This window comes from Cannabis sativa, chromosome 6 (genome assembly GCF_029168945.1).
Source record: "Cannabis sativa cultivar Pink pepper isolate KNU-18-1 chromosome 6, ASM2916894v1, whole genome shotgun sequence".
In the NCBI taxonomy this organism is placed as follows: Eukaryota; Viridiplantae; Streptophyta; class Magnoliopsida; order Rosales; family Cannabaceae; genus Cannabis; species Cannabis sativa.
Window position 1 is genome coordinate 69,523,666 of NC_083606.1, and position 18,395 is coordinate 69,542,060.

The 18,395-nt window shown below is 34.2% G+C and overlaps 1 non-coding gene across 1 annotated transcript; it reads right to left on the reverse strand.

Moving 5' to 3' along the window:
• Positions 1 to 6,844: 6,844 nt before the first annotated feature.
• On the reverse strand, positions 6,845 to 6,951 carry LOC115708430 (small nucleolar RNA R71). The gene has a single exon (XR_004009931.2). It is a non-coding gene; the product is annotated as a small nucleolar RNA R71 (small nucleolar RNA).
• Positions 6,952 to 18,395: the final 11,444 nt, after the last annotated feature.

Below are 18,395 nucleotides of genomic sequence, written 5' to 3' on the forward strand. Positions count from 1 at the left end.
TTTTTATTTATATATTTATTTTTGGAGGTATGAGAATAGAATCTATCTAGTCGGTGCTCTTATTGGTTACATATAATATGTTCTTTTTTTTTTTTTAATTTATTTATTATTTTAATAAAAAAATGGACTTATTTCCCTCAACATTGAGGACATCCATTATAAACACACAATTCATTCAAACAATTATAAACATTAATTACTAATATTATTATATCTTCTTCTTCTTCACCAAATTGTCTTTTTATACTTTGGTGGAAAAATTAAAAAATAAAAAGTTTTGTGGGAACAAATTAATATAACTTCACACATTGTCTTTTCATACAATATCAAAATCTCAATAGTCTTAATCATATTTATTCCAATCACAAATACCATAATTGCATAAACTAGAAAATGTTGACAATTGAATGGATTATAATAATAATTATTATTATTAAATTGTTTATCTAATTATAATTTACTTTTCTTGATGGATATATATAATATAAATTTGAGAATGACACACTATCTCCTCACTTGTTTTTTTTCCTTTTTTCTCAACAAAAGGGAAAAGAAGTTCTTTGAAATGACCCAAAAAGAAAGTATTATCCAAAATCCACCCAAATGATTGTGATTTAATAACCTTATTAAATAAAATCAAAACACAAAAAATAGAGGAAAGATGCCAAATTGTGGATTTTAAGCAAAAACACAAATGATCACTTAGATGGGTTTGTTTTAACTTACCAACCTAACCCATTAAATAAATAAACAAATCCAAATAAAAACTAACAAAGAAATTCAAAGATTAATATTACTTATTAATTACTTTTGACCCTTTTTTTTTACTCTTTAACAATTATGTGGGTGTACTTATAAATTGATCATATTCTTTATATACTTAACAAATTGTGTTAAGCTTTTAGATATAAAATCAATTAGTATTGAATTGAGTAAATCTAATTGTATATATTTACAAGCGTTTGGTTGGAGGGAATGAAATAGAAAGGAAATAATTTTCATTCCATTTTTTTGTTTCGTTGCATTTTAAAATATTGGAATGGCATTTCAATGGAATGTTCTTTCCACCATTTTGGTGGAATGACTATTCTATTTTAAAAAATAAGGAAAGATCATTCCAATGTAACAAGAGAAAAAAATTAATGATTTTTTTACCAATTTTTTTATGTATTTTAATTTTTATTCCATTCCATTCCTATTTCTATTCCTATTCTCATTTTCATTCTTATTCTTATATGTTTAAAAAAAATGAAACAAGGATGTTGCTTATACGAATTTTGCTATCAAATACTGTGTTAAAATTATTAAATTTACAAGTGTTTCGGTATAAAATTGTCTGTTTTCCATTCTCAAAAAGTTATTAATTCAGAAGATTTAGATCCGAACAATAAGAATGCGAGGCGTTTGGTTGGGAGGAAAAAAAAATTAGGAATAGGAATGGGAATAAGAATAGAAAGAGAAATAGAATGGAATAAAATTTAAAATGCATTAAAAAAAAATAATAAAAAAATCATTAAATTTTTTTTTCTTGTTACATTGGAATGGTCATTCATTTTTTTTTAAAAAAAAAATAGAATAGTCATTCCACCAAAATGGTGGAAAGAACATTCCATTGGAATGCCATTCCAATACTTTAAAATGCAACCAAACAAAGGAATGAAATGAAAATTATTTCCTTTTTATTCCATTCCATTTCATTACCTCTAACCCAACGCCACCTTGAGTTGGAAATTGAAGGTGGGGTAAAAATATATTGTCCCTCCAAATCATTGCCCATTACTATATTAGTATTATCAACAATAATATAAGTAAGCAAGAAGAATTTAGGTTAGTTGTCAGTGATGAAATTATTCTTTTATCTTTTATTCTATAGTTTTGGCTTTTATCTCATATGGGTTTTGGAATGACAGATTTTGATTCTCTAAGATGAATGAGTGTGAGTAAAGGGAAACAAAATATAATATGGCTAGGCTGTGTGGGCTGGCTCAACTCACTCATTCATTTTATGATAACTTGATTGACACATTCAACTCCTTTTTTTTTCATTTTTTTTTTCTACTAAATGTGAATGTGGTCCTTTTCTCTTTACAAGTAATGCTTAGAAGTGTGACTGAGACCAGAAGCCACAATTAGCTAGCTGTATAAATATAGACATATATGTATGTGTGTATATATGTGTGTGTGAAATTTCCACTATATATTTGTATGTATGGTCTACACTTATGTGAGACTCTCATTGAGTCACTCGAGTGGTTTATTCAGTTGTTCAAAACATTGGTCCACTTTTGCTTTTTCCATGTGATGAGGTTGAGCTACTTCACTACACTACTACCCAACTATATATGATCTTAACATTTTTAATTAGGATTATTTTCTTTATATTTTATTTTATGAAAAAAGACAAAATTTGTCATCTTACTATAACTACATCTACCATTAGGTTTGGTTTATGATTATAACATATATAAATGTTTTAAAAGTTTTAAAAGTTATAGTTTATGTCATCACTAATAGTTAAATATACTTAATTAAAAACATGTTATCTATTTTTTCTTTATTACATTTTTTTTTCTTTTGAGTATTGGTCGTTAAAATAGTTCTAGCGTACGCTTTATTTTACCACGCCCAAAAGGGAATGGTGTAGTTATTCTCTTATATTTGAAGTGTGTGTTTATGACCAATGCTAGAGGTGTAACACTACCATAGTTTTTTGTTCTTGTGGTGCTCGACTTATTATCTTGAAGGTGGTTGAGATTCACACTGAGCTATAATTTTTATCGTCATAACTATAAGATTTGTTAAATAGAAACTTAAACTCGTATTGTGATTATTATATTATTAAGGACTTTCTTGGTATGTTGTATAAGAATCGTATTTTATTAAATGATAAATCACATTATATTTAGATAAAACAATATATTAATTATTACGATCAAATTTTTTAATACAATGTAAGTTGTATTATTTAATATATAACAAATTGTACGTATTAACTTGTATTGTAATATTTACAAAGGATTCGTAGTCAATTCTAATCTCCGACCTAGACTCGGATCCAGACCCAAGATCGGAGCCAAACTGGGATCAGGACCGAGACCCCGTACCAGGACCCAGACTCAAACTGAACCTGGACCTGGACCTAACCCAAAGGCGGTGTTGGGGTCGAGTTTATTGAAAATAGATTATAACTTTACACAACCTTTTAATACAAGTCAATAATAAACATAATATTGAATTAAATAATACTAATCAATACATTATAATATAAAACAATACAATACAACGTACTAAACGAGCCATAAATGATTAAAAGAGAGAGTGAACACATGTATTGAAATTAGATAATTATATGGCTAATATTCCTACTAATAGTAATGGAATAATTACATAAGACACCATTTTTTGTAAAATATTTACATTTTTATGTTCAAAGAATGTTTTTTTACATTTTTACGGTTTTCCAAAAAATAACACGAAAATAACATAAAATCAACAAGAAAACAACATAAAAGTAACATGAAAATAACAACAAAAAAAATAACAAAAAATAATATACATATAACAAAAAATTAACAACAAATGAACAAAATTTCAACATAAAAAGACTGTATTTTATGTAAATAAAATCAAAAAAATCGTAAAGTATTTAAAATTCCGTGAAACTATATTTTTGTTATTTTTGTACATTTGTGAAATTAACCCAATAGTAATTGTGTAATTATCATGTACATTATATAATGAGACATAATTATTTATTTGTATTTTATAGTGGGATCCATTATACTAGATCGATATTATTTGTTTTGATATTAATTTGATGCAATGTGGGGCTCACATGCTGAAAAAGATTGTCATCAGCTTTTTTTATTTTTATTTTTATTTTTAAGTATAGAGTAGATTCATAAAAAGAAAAATAAATAGGAACAAAATAGATTCCAAACAAGTACTTACTCTATCAATTAGATTGTGTTGCCAGCCTAAAAGGAAGCTGATCACACACATTGCAATAACTCACGTAAACAAAAGGGGCCCACTGGACCTTTTTACTTCGTAGCCCATAATTGTAAACTCCATTTCCCAAAATGGGCTTTGTAATATAGAGCCCATAATATTAGGGAAACTTACAAAAATACTGAAATTTGGGTTAACTTTTACAAAAATACTACCGTACGAATTTTTTTTCAAAAATACTGTATTTTTATAAAACACCAGTAAAACACAAAGCAGAATAACTCAAAACAACAGTAGAACACTAGTAAAACACCAGTAGAATACTAGTGAAAACTTAACATAGTATACTGCAGTATGAAACTTATAAAAAAATACAGTAAAAAAGTAAAAAATACCGCCTGACAGTACTTTTGTAAAAAAATGGCAAAAGTTAGTATACCATGTAAATTTCCCTAATATTACAAATTGCCAAGTTTCCCTTATTTTAACAATTTTAGCAAAAAATAGTTTTAATTTTAAAAAAAGAAATTTAATTTTATTATTATTATTTATTTGTTGTTGAAAATTTGATTTTATATTTTATACCTATAATATTAAGTAGCAATTTGAAATTAACAAATAAAATAAAATACTCACAATGTTTTTTATTGTTTAATGATTTCTAACCTTTTTAACTTCTCCATGAATAATATAAAGAGCATTGCTTTTAAAAATGGGAAACTTACAAAAAAATACTGAAATTTGGGTTAATTTTTACAAAAATATTGTTACGCGGATTTTTTTAAAAAATACTGTGTTTTTATAAAACAACAGTGGAACACAAAACAGAACAACTAAAAACAACAGTGGAACAACTAAAAAACAACAGTAGAACAACAATGAAAACTTAACACAGTACACAGTATTTTTGAAAAAAATTCTGATCCACAGTATAAAAGTAAAAAAAAATTAAAAATTTCAGTATGTAGTGTAATTATTGTTAGGCTATTTTTAGCCTATGTTTTGGATCCGATTTATGTGCATTCTTAGCTGTGTTGGGACGGAATTACGCTTGTTTTCTATGTTTTCAGGTTCTTTGGAGTAAAAGAGGTCTCGGGTGCATAAATTCACTGAAAAACGTGCTGAGCCGAAGAAAAACTTCATTTTATGAGTTTTTGCATATCCGGCGCGCGCGATGAAGAGTCTCGCGCGCGCGAGATACGAGAAGCGAAGAGGCGGGGAATTTGGCACAGTCTCGCCGCGGCGAGAGGAAGTGTCGCCGCGGCGAGATCCCGTACGGACCGGGGGTAATTTCGTCCATCGAACCCTAAATTTCAAGTATAAATAGAAAACTGCGATTGGAACTCAGGGAGAGCGATTTGGAACCACAAAACACGGTGAGAGCGGCAGGAAGAGCGTAGAGATTCAAGTGAAGATCCAGAATTCACCCTTAAACAGTTCTTTTCTTTATTCCTCTTTAATTTATTAATGTTGAATATTGCTATAGGAATGGTTATGGATTTGTTTCTGAACTAAATTTCCCATTTAGGGAGGATGATGATTGTTGTTTAATGTTTTCCTAGTTAATGTTTAATTACCATTCCTCAATTCTTGTGTGTGTGAAATTATCTTAATTTGTGTTTAATTTCATGTTTAAGATTGATCACCTTGTGCATGCTTTATGATCTCAATTCAAAATGCGAAAAGTGAGAATTGAGAATGCTAAAATTAAGATAATCGATGTTCTATGTGAAACGAAAGTATTTACATGACTTATGTGACGAGTAGATTATTGCTTAATGCTGATTTCATGTTAGTTTAATTAAGGAATTAATTAGATAACATGTGGTTTAGAATCTAGAAGATCTGAAAGGAGCTAGGTTATTTTATAATCTGTCATTCACCCCAAGAATAGGATAGTAATTAATCATTAACAATTTGGGTAAACAACAACAGGATTCTCCTCCCTATTGTCTCATCTTGCTCAACTTTAAACTGTGTTATTAAGTTTTCTGAATTTCTTTCGAATTTTACTGTTTTTAAACCATAATTACTTTTGATTTACCGAATAGAATCATAAGTATAATTTAGTGGTACTTAATCCAATTCCCTGTGGGATCGACCTCACACAGTGTGAGATTTTACTACTTGATTGCGTATACTTGCGTAGCGTTTAAAAATATAGCAACAAGTTTTTGGCGCCGTTGCCGGGAATTGTTTAAAGATTAATATTACATAAAATTATACTAACTTCTACTTTGGTATATTTTCTCTTGCTGATTTTTCTAACCTTTTTCTTGCAATATTTTTTTTATTTATCTCAGGAATCCTAAGTGCATGCGCCGTCAAGGACAATCAGTCATATTACCAGTTGATCCTGAAATTGAGAAAACCTGCAGGAAGAATCGAAAGAACAAGAGGCAAGAAAGAGTTTCGAAAGAATCGCCGAAACATCAGAAATCATGGCTGCCAATGTGAACAATAATGCTGGGAACAATGGGCGTAATAATGGTAATAATGGTGGCGCTGTGGAAGATCAAGCTAATGGCCGAAGCTTGAGAGATTACATTCTCCCTACTCTGACGGGAGTGCAGTCATGTATTAGGCCACCGGCAGTGGATGCAAACAACTTCGAGATCAAACCTGCCATCCTTCAAATGGTGCGATCTTCGATTCGGTTGGTGGTCTCCCTTCTGAAGATCCTAATTTGCATCTCTCTAACTTCATGGAACTTTGTGAAACTTTTAAAGTTAATGGAGTTAGCGACGATGCCATTAGATTGAGGTTGTTTCCATTCTCTCTCAGAGAACGAGCCAAGAGTTGGTTGAATTCTTTGCCACCGAATTCTATTGCTACATGGAATGATCTGGCAACAAAATTCTTGTCAAAGTTCTTTCCTCCAGCGAAGTACGCAAGGCTGAGAGGAGAAATTAATAATTTCTGCCAACAAGATAATGAATCTCTCCATGAGGCCTGGGAGAGGTTTAAAGATCTGATCAGGAAGTGTCCCCATCATGGTATAGAGAAGTGGATGCTGGTTCACAACTTCTACAACGGGTTGGTTGGTAATACTAGAACTCTAATAGATGCAGCAGCTGGCGGAGCTTTTATGAGAAAGAGTGCTAATGAGGCATATGATCTATTGGAGGAGATGGCTCTAAACAACCAGAAGTGGCCAACCGAAAGGAGTCAATCCAAGAAAGTAGGCTGGTGTGTTAGAAGTCGATGCCATCACAAAGTTAACGGCTCGGAGTTGAGGCATTGACTAAAATCATTGCGGGGCAAGCTAAGCAAGCCCAAATTGTTTGTGAGTTATGTGGAGGAAGTCATCACTTTTCGGAGTGCCAAGCAGATGTGGATGATTTGCCAATGGATGAAGCTAAGGCCATTGGGAATTTTTCACGAACAACAACAACAATTATGGGTTCAACCGTAATAACAACCGAAGAAATAGTGGGTTCTATCAACAAAGAAATCGGAACCAACGGTTTAATCGGCAACAATCCTGCGGTGGAAGTTCTAGTTTGCGGAGCCAGTTCTTGCTCCAATTCATGATCGAAACTAGATCTTCAATTAAAGACCTGCAGACTCAGATGGGCCAGCTAGCAACTCAGGTAGCAACCCGCCCTCAAGGAAATTTGCCTAGCACCACTGAAGTTAATCCTAAAGAAAACTGCAAGGCAATTACCCTGAGGAGCGGTAAGAAGTATAATGGGCCTGAGTTACCACAACCAGTTGAGGTAGATGTAGAAATAAATGCTCAACCAGTGCCAAAACCAACACCGACGGCGAGAGAAGGCTACCGATAGCCCAACACCACCACAACGGTCTCCACGGGTTAGTATTGATCATCATGTAAAGATACCATATCCTCGCAGGCCGAGAAAGTCAAGCTTAGACAAGCGAGTTCACCAAGTTTCTAGAAGTCTTCAAAAGACTTCACATTAACATTCCTTTTGTCGAAGCTCTAGAGCGTATGCCAAGTTATGTGAAGTTTATGAAGGAAATTTTGTCAAAGAAGAGGAAGATGGAAGACTATGAGACAAAGGCTCTAACCGAAGAGTGTAGCGCTATTCTACGAAGAAACTCCCTCCAAAACTCGAGAGATCCGGGGAGTTTCACTATTCCTTGTACTATTGGTAAAATTGAAGGGATAAATGCACTATGTGATTTGGGAGCCGGTATTAACTTAATGCCCTTGTCGGTGTTCAAAAGATTGCGCTAGGTGAAGCAAAGCCAACTACCGTAACTCTTCAATTGGCGGATCGATCGCTAGCTCACCCTAGAGGAGTCATTGAGGATGTGTTAGTAAAGGTGGACAAGTTCATCTTCCCACCGATTTCATTGTTCTGGATATGGAAGAAGACAGTAATGTTCCTATCATTCTGGGGAGACCTTTCTTGGCAACAGGGAAAGCACTAATTGATGTTCAGAAAGGAGAGTTAAAGCTAAGGGTACAAGGAGATGAAGTTGTATTTAATGTACTCAAAGCAATGACCTATCCTACAGCTAGTGACAACTGTTTTGCAATTGATGTGGTGGATCAGTTGGTGGAGACAAAGACACATGCTGAAGATCCTCTTAATCTGACTTTGGTACAAGAAGAGGTGGTAGAACAAGATGGTAAGGAAGCTTTTGAATATGCTATGTGGCTCGATTCTTATGGACCGCTGAATAGAAAGTATTACGAAGAGTTAGGAGTCATACCAACAAAGCCTACCCCATCTACTGAAAAGCCTCCTCAACTAGAGTTAAAAGTCCTACCAGAGCATCTCAGGTATGAATATTTGGGTGAAAATAAGACACTTCCTGTTATTGTGGCTTCTTCCCTATCTTCTGTAGAGACAGATAAGCTATTACGGGTTTTAAGGAAGCATTCAAAAGCCATTGGATGGACTTTAGCAGATATTAAAGGGATCAGCCCTTCAACTGTAATGCATAGAATCTTAATGGAGGAAGGAGTGAAACCAACCATTGATGCACAACGTAGATTGAATCCACCAATGAAGGAGGTTGTCAGAAAAGAAGTTTTGAAGTGGTTAGATGCCGGGGTAGCGTATCCTATTTCAGACAGTAAATGGGTGAGTCCAGTTCAAGTGGTCCCAAAGAAAGGAGGGATGACGGTGGTGAAGAATGAGAAGAATGAACTCATCCCAACTAGAACTGTCACGGGATGGAGAATTTGCATTGACTACCGAAAACTCAACAAGGCCACAAGAAAAGATCACTTTCCACTCCCATTCATTGATCAGATGTTAGACAAGTTGGCAGGACAAGAGTACTATTGTTTCCTTGATGGGTACTCAGGGTATCACCAAATAGCTATAGCACCGGAGGATCAAGAGAAAACAACATTCACATGTCCATATGGTACTTTTGCTTTTCGACGAATGCCATTTGGGCTATGTAATGCTCCAGCAACATTTCAGAGGTGTATGATGGCTATATTTTCTGATTTGATAGAAAAGTGCATCGAGGTGTTCATGGATGATTTTTCAGTGTTTGGCTCATCGTTTGACCAATGTCTGAGTAACTTGGAGTTGGTTTTAGCAAGATGTGAAGACTCTAATTTGGTGCTGAACTGGGAAAAGTGTCATTTCATGGTTACAGAAGGAATAGTGCTGGGACATAAAATCTCAAAAGAAGGTATTGAGGTTGATAGAGCCAAAGTATCTACAATTGAGAACTTGCCTCCTCCAATTTCAGTGAAGGGAGTTCGAAGCTTTTTAGGTCATGCCGGGTTTTATAGAAGATTTATCAAAGATTTCTCCAAAGTGGCCAAACCGCTATCCAATCTTCTTGCTAGTGGAGTTCCTTTTGAATTTGGGAAAGATTGTCTTGAAGCATTCCAAATTCTCAAGGAGAAGTTAATCTCAGCACCGATTGTGACTACACCAAACTGGGAACTACCTTTTGAAATCATGTGCGATGCAAGTGATTATGCTATTGGAGCAGTCTTGGGACAACGGGTTGACAAGGTATTTAGAACCATTTATTACGCAAGCAAAACCTTGAATGATGCCCAACTAAACTACGCTACTACAGAAAAAGAGATGCTGGCCATAGTATTTGCTTGTGACAAATTTCGACCCTACTTAATTGGTAATAAAGTGATAGTGTATACAGATCATTCAGCAATCAAGTACTTGATGACTAAGAAGGATGCCAAACCACGACTGATTCGATGGGTTCTTCTTTTGCAAGAATTTGATTTAGATATAAAAGACAAAAAGGGTACTGAGAACTTGGTGGCAGATCACTTGTCAAGACTAGAGCTGGAAGAAAGTCAGAATACAAAAGAGGTACAAATAAATGAACAATTTCCCGATGAACAACTCTTTAGTGTGAGGGAAAGTCTGATGGTACCATGGTATGCTGATTATGTTAACTTCTTGGCTGCCAATATCACTCCTCCTGAGCTATCTCGTCAACAACTAAAGAAGTTCTTTTCTGAGGTGAAACATTATTATTGGGAAGAGCCAATCCTCTACAAGCACTGTGCAGATCAGATAATAAGAAGGTGTGTGCCTGAAGAGGAGATGTATTCTATTCTTAATCACTGTCATGCTTTACCATGTGGGGGACACTTCAGTGGAACTAGAACAGCTGCCAAGGTGTTGCAAAGTGGATTCTTTTGGCCAACGCTCTTCAAAGATGCTAGTACTTTTGTGAAGGCATGTGATCGTTGTCAGCGTACAGGAAACATCTCAAGGAGAAACGAAATGCCTTTGACAGGAATCTTGGAAGTTGAATTGTTTGATGTATGGGGGATAGATTTTATGGGACCTTTTCCTTCATCGTTTAGCAATTTATACATCCTATTAGCTGTGGATTATGTGTCAAAATGGGTGGAAGCTGCAGCCACACCAGCTAATGATGGTAAAACAGTCCTTCGGTTCCTTCAAAAGAACATATTCACTCGGTTTGGAACTCCCCGAGCAATCATAAGCGATGAAGGGAGTCACTTTTGCAACAAACAATTCGAAGCACTCCTTTCGAGATATGGTGTTCGTCATAGAACAGCTCTACCTTATCATCCGCAAAGTAATGGCCAAGCTGAGATTTCTAACCGGGAAATAAAGATGATTCTGGAGAAAACGGTGCAGAGATCAAGGAAAGATTGGTCAAGAAAGTTGGATGACGCATTGTGGGCTTATAGAACAGCGTTCAAGACGCCAATCGGGATGTCACCATATCGGTTGGTGTTTGGAAAGGCGTGTCATTTACCGGTGGAGTTAGAACACAAAGCTTATTGGGCAATGAGAACTCTAAACATGGACTTAAAAGCCGCCGGCGTAAAAGACTACTACGATTGGATGAGTTGGAAGAATTTCGAAATGAAGCATATGAGAACGCCAAGATTTACAAGGAAAGAACTAAGAGATGGCACGACGTAAATCTAGTCGAAAGAGTTTCAACCTGGTCAACAAGTTCTACTCTTTAACTCAAGGCTAAAGTTGTTTCCTGGTAAATTAAAATCAAGGTGGTCAGGGCCATTTACGGTGATCAAAGTGTTTCCCTACGGAGCAGTGGAACTAAAAGGTGAAAGTCCTAATACTTTCAAAGTGAATGGACAACGATTAAAGCTCTACTTGGGAGGTCAATTTGATCAAACCAAGTCCGCCATGATTCTGGCGCCACTTTGAAGATCTCAATCAACGTCTAGCTGAGCGACGATAAAGTTAGCGCTAATTGGGAGGCAACCCAAGTGTTCTTTTGATTTAGTTGAACTCTCTTTTTAAGTTTACTTTTATTTTTCTTGATGTTCATTCTGTTTCGTTACTGAAAAAAAAAAAAAAAAAAAAAAAAAAAAATTTTTTGGTTTTTGGTCAGTGGCCGCGGCCATGAAATGTCTGGCCGCGGCCAGAATTGTTTGACAGAAAGCAGCCTATTTTCGAGAATTCTCGCCGCGGCGAGGGGACATACCGCCGCGGCGAGGTTGAACTTACAGAAACAGGAGGATTTCCACGAATTCTCGCCGCGGCGAGGCTACAGGTCGCCGCGGCGAGATACGACTTCCAGAATGATCCATAAATACACGGGTTCTCGCCGCGGCGAGGCTACATGGTCGCCGCGGCGAGAATGGTCAGATGGCCTTTTTAAACCCCAATTCCCTAACATTTTAAATCAAACCCCACACTCAAACCCTAACTTCTCCCAGCCGAAAACACCATTCCTCACCATTTTTTCTTCATCTAATCCCATTCAAACTCCTTTTTCATCAAATCTAACCATAAACTTTCATCAACAATCATCCTAAACCCTTCTTTCTCACATTAAACACTATTTCCCACTTAAAAATCCATTCCAAAATCCCTAAACCTCACCCAAATTTCAGAAAAATCACTATTCATCTTCTTCTTCCCTAAAGCTTCAAGGTTCTCATCAATGGAGGTTGACTAAAGAGTGATTTTCATTGAGGTATTGATTCTAAGACTTCCATTCCAATTTTTATTGAAAAATTTCTGAATTTGTTGGATAGTTTTGAATTATTTGGTGGATATTTGGGATTTTTGCTATATACATTGTTGAAATTGATTGTGTGAATAGCATTGGGTTAAATTGAAAGGGATTTTAATCCCGGGAAGTCAATTTTTAAGGGGAAGTGCTGTCAAAATTTTGAAAAATCTTGAAAGTTAGAAAAAAATTTGGGAGTTATGGGTCCAAAAAGGTCAAGGGTCAATGAAGAGGGAGCTTCATCATCCAACCCATCTAGGGGACGCCCTAACCTTGATAGAGTTAGGTTTGCCAACGTAGAGGCTCAAGAGAGGTTTTTAAAATTGAAAGATAGGGCGTTCATTGAAGATAGAGGGATAGACATAGTCAACATAAGCCAAACTGCCAATATTCCCCCTGCTTTTGCATCTATTAGGGATCAAATCCTAGAGAGGCAGTGGACTAAGTTCGTCGATGTCACTGAGCGTGGTAATCAAACTCTAGCTTTGGAGTTTTTAGCCAACTGGCCTGAGAGAGAGGAGGGAAAAGTTAGAGTTAGGGGGGTTAGAGTGCCTGCTACCGTAGAAGCTATTCATGCCCTTTATGATCTCCGAACTTTCACCTATGAAGAACAGCAATTGAAACAACAATTCTATAATAGAAGTACGAATTATGTGGATATGGCTGAGACTCTAGGGTATCCTGGCCTTAGGTTCCATGAGCTTAGTGGGGTACCATACCAATTATACCGATGTGAACTCAATCCAGTGGCCAAGGCTTGGCTATACTTTGTAAGTGCAAGGATGCTCCCCAACAAGCATTTTTCTGATGCTCAAATGGACAGACTTAAATGGGTTTATGGTATTATGAAAGGGTATAATCTGAATGTGGGGGATATTGTTCGAACAACCTTTGATATTATGGTTGAGGGATCTTCCGGTGGAGGACTGGGGTTGGCTGGAATAATCACTGACCTCTGTGAGAAACATGGAGTACCACAGTACTCATATGATACAAAGGTACCGCCCCAGCGTCCTATTACTTTGGCGACTGTCCTGCGCTTCAAACCTCCTCACCCTCATGGTCAACCGCCAGTTCAAGGAGGTCCTCCGGCAAGAGAAGAAGAGGAACGTGAGGAAATCGAACCACCACGTCTTGTCGGGCCTCTTGACCCTGCCATGCAATACACTCACAATCAGCTGAATTATCTGATTCAGCAGAACATTCATATGCAAAATTACATGGCACAGAGGAGTATCTTCGATGAGCAGCAGGTGGCTCAATTGAACACCCTTGTCACGAGGATGAACATCGGTGTGGATGATCCGAACTATTTTCCCATGCCACCCCGTTTCAACCCGTATGACCAGCCACCGCCGCCAAACCCCTTTTAAGGGGCTCAGGTAAGTTCTCTCCTCCTGGTTTATTTTCACACATTGGGGACACTGTGCATTTTAGTTTGGGGGGGGGAACTTAATCTATTTTTTCGCGTTTATTTGTTTTAGTTTTTTTTAGTTGTGCGTGATAGCTAAATTGAAAAATGGATTGAATTGTTGTTATTCACTTGTGCAATGGATTGAAATATAACTGTGTGCTTGACTTGCAACTGTTTGAATTGAAATGGATGTGTGCTAGGAAGTGATTCATGTAGGTTTAAAACATTGGCTATTCTCACATATCACTTGTGTTCTATTTGGATTGTGGAATGATTCATTGAACATGGAATAGAATTTGTTTGACATACTCTCTTGAAGCGAAATCCTTGATGATTTTTGTTTGGAAAATGATTTAGGCAAATTTTCTTTGGATCGATTGAGCCTTTCAAGCCTACCTGAAAAAAAAATTTTTCCTTAGTATACCCAAAGTTGAGCCTTAGCCTGTTTTAAAATTTTTCACCACTTCACGGAGCTGAATTCGTTATTCTAAACTCTTTTTCACCCTGAACATATTTTGTTATGCCATAAGCCTTAAAGCAAGTTTGGGGGGGGATAAGTGCTGTAAGTGAAAAAACATATATAAAGTGTAGGAATGAGAGATTGAAAAAAAATAATAAGAATATGGTGTGTTGTGCCTATAAAAAAAAAAAAAAGAGAAAAAAAATGTGTCTTCTTGAAAAAAAAAAAAAAAAAAAAAAGTTAAGAAAATTATGAGGTGCACACACAAGAAAAAAACTGCAATCTCTTATTTCTGTTTTTGGGATATATGGAAAGAAAGCAAAATAAATGTCTAGGCTTGCTTGGTTAATAGTGCTTATGGTATAGTTTAGCCTAAATGACTTCTCATCTACCCATGTACCTAAGCCATGTGATTTTAACCGAAAAAGACCTATTGATTCCAGGTAGAAATTTGTCAACATTAGTGGAGAGAGGTATGTCATTCAAACTTATTGATCATGTGTTAGTGGGATGTTGGAAAGTTAGAACAGTTGTGATATTGATGGGAATTGCGATGCTTTATGTTTGTATGAATTACTTACTTGTAAACTGCACATTCAACTTAGTTCTTAGAGTTGGCAAGTTGAAATTCTGGTTATTGAGGGATTGAAGTTGTGCAGGTGGTGGTAACAATTTAATTGTTGGAAAGTTCAGCTATCATTTTTAGTTTTTAGTTTAGTCTTAGTTTACTCGGGGACGAGTAAAGAGTCAGTTTGGGGGAGTTTGTTAGGCTATTTTTAGCCTATGTTTTGGATCCGATTTATGTGCATTCTTAGCTGTGTTGGGACGGAATTACGCTTGTTTTCTATGTTTTCAGGTTCTTTGGAGTAAAAGAGGTCTCGGGTGCATAAATTCACTGAAAAACGTGCTGAGCCGAAGAAAAACTTCATTTTATGAGTTTTTGCATATCTGGCCGCGGCGATGAAGAGTCTCGCCGCGGCGAGATACGAGAAGCGAAGAGTGCGAATTTGGCACATTCTCGCCGCGGCGAGAGGAAGTGTCGCCGCGGCGAGATCCCGTACGGACCGGGGGTAATTTCGTCCATCGAACCCTAAATTTCAAGTATAAATAGAAAACTGCGATTGGAACTCAGGGAGAGCGATTTGGAACCCTAAAACACAGCTGAGAGCGGCAGGAAGAGCGTAGAGATTCAAGTGAAGATCCAGAATTCACCCTTAAACAGTTCTTTTCTTTATTCCTCTTTAATTTATTAATGTTGAATATTGCTATAGGAATGGTTATGGATTTGTTTCTGAACTAAATTTCCCATTTAGGGAGGATGATGATTGTTGTTTAATGTTTTCCTAGTTAATGTTTAATTACCATTCCTCAATTCTTGTGTGTGTGAAATTATCTTAATTTGTGTTTAATTTCATGTTTAAGATTGATCACCTTGTGCATGCTTTATGATCTCAATTCAAAATCTGAAAAGTGAGAATTGAGAATGCTAAAATTAAGATAATCGATGTTCTATGTGAAACGAAAGTATTTACATGACTTATGTGACGAGTAGATTATTGCTTAATGCTGATTTCATGTTAGTTTAATTAAGGAATTAATTAGATAACATGTGGTTTAGAATCTAGAAGATCTGAAAGGAGCTAGGTTATTTTATAATCTGTCATTCACCCCAAGAATAGGATAGTAATTAATCATTAACAATTTGGGTAAACAACAACAGGATTCTCCTCCCTATTGTCTCGTCTTGCTCAACTTTAAACTGTGTTATTAAGTTTTCTGAATTTCTTTCGAATTTTACTGTTTTTAAACCATAATTACTTTTGATTTACCGAATAGAATCATAAGTATAATTTAGTGGTACTTAATCCAATTCCCTGTGGGATCGACCTCACCTGTGTGAGATTTTACTACTTGATTGCGTATACTTGCGTAGCGTTTAAAAATATAGCAACAATTATCCCTTTAAAAATTAGTAGTGTGTAATCCTATTAGTGCTACCTTATATAATTACTTAGCATGCTTGCATAAAGTAAACAGTGCAATGAGCATTTAAAGTTTTGAGTTTATAAGTGACATAAATTTAATAATTTTTTTAGCGGCATAAGTACCCAATATTTATATAAATCTGTAATTTTCTTTTAGTTTCGTCAATATTTTTTTTATTTGACATATAGTACAATTTTAATTTTGAATTTATTAAAAGAAAATTTGAAAGTAACCGATATTACATGTTTCTGTTCAGACTTAATAATCTAGAATTTGCGCTTTATATGTGTCGTTGTATATATACCGCTTACAAACTCAAAACTTTGTACTTCTATTTCTATTTATATATTTTTATAATAACTAATTTAAATTAAAATATATGAGATATGATATTAAATTGTACCAAAAATAATAACACTTCGTAATGATATTGGTGTCCCAAGTTTGCAACTATCAATAAACAATAGTTTAGATAAAAAAAAAATATTAGAAAAAACTATAAGTAACAAAATTATTATATTTTAGAGAAAGTACATTATAGAAACACAAATTCAAAACCATCAATATCAAAACTTATTTGGGGTAAGTTGAAAAATGCCTATTTTATTAATCAATTAATTAAATTTACCTCTAATTTTATATTTATTTGAAACATACCTCTTTTTATATATATTGTACCCAAAATACTCTGACATAAGAGAGTCACATGAAGAGTATCTTGAAGTGACAGGAGCAAAATTGGTACAATGTTTAAAAAAAGAGGTAAAAATGATAGACTTTAAAAAAAAGGGTAAAAATAAAAGAGGACAATATAAAAAAAGTATAGAGTATAATTTCCTCAACTTATTTTGATCTAGATAAACAAAGTTTGTAACCATTAGTAACAAAAAAAAAGTAAAGCTTTAATTTTATTTTCTCTTAAAAGCCCATATCTAAAGCTATGTTTGGTAGGAAGGAGAGTATAATGAATAGATAGTTTAAGAAAGTATGAGTAGTAGGAGAGATAGAACTAATAATTGCTCATTGTTTAGTATTGAGAGTAAAGTTATAAAAAATAGGATGATTAATATTATAAATATTGAAATTATTATTTTATAATTTTTAATATAATTATATGTTATGTTTTAAAGGATAGAAGAGACATTTTTTTTTTTTTTTGTCTTTTTATTAAATTCTCACACTTTTAAAGGGATTAAAATTTGTGTATTTGATTAGAACTCAACCGATCAAATCTAATTATTTATTGGATATTTAGTTTTCTCATCTGATCCAATTCAATTGAATTGAGTTAACTCTTTCAATCTGATCAAATCGATGCATTCGATTGGATCAGTTCCAACTATTAAATGCATTAACTGATTTTTTATTGGATTGAATTGATCCATCCAATTATTAAGCTAAATTTCATTAAATATATACATTTAAAGCTAATTTCAAATCTAATTCTCATAATAATAAAACACAAATTTAACATACATAATAATATCACTCTAATTCTTATGATGCCATAATCAAAATATAACAATACAAATCCAGTCCAAACTAATAAGCATAAATTTTAACTCTTAATAGATAAGTTAAATACACTAAATGCAAATATTATATAAATTATAAAATAAATTACTCTTAAGTTTAATTTTTTTAAGAAAATAATACGTGATATTTTAAATGTATTTCTTTTATGTAATCTTATGTGTGCAGGTGTATATTAAGAATATAATTAATTAATATTATTTTTTAAAATTAAATAAATAAATATATAAAATTAATAAATATATTTTAAGAATATATAAATATAATTGGATGATAATTTAATTAGTTCGGTTCAGTTATTTATTGGATCGAATGTCCCATCCAATAACCAATCCGATCTAATTAAATTTTTAGAATTTACATCTGATTCGATCTAATTATGATTAGATAATCGATTCTATTAGATCGGTTGATGTTAATTAAATTTGATGACAATCTGCACACCCTAATTTAAAAAGGGAGATTTTCTTCCTCTCCATCTCTCCTCCTTATTCTTTAATCAATCTCTCCTCCATCCTTCTATGCTCTCTACCAAATATTGTGTAAATATTTTTATGTTGAATGTCTGTAAACTATTAAATTTACTAAGTTTGTAACCCTCAATAACAAAAATTC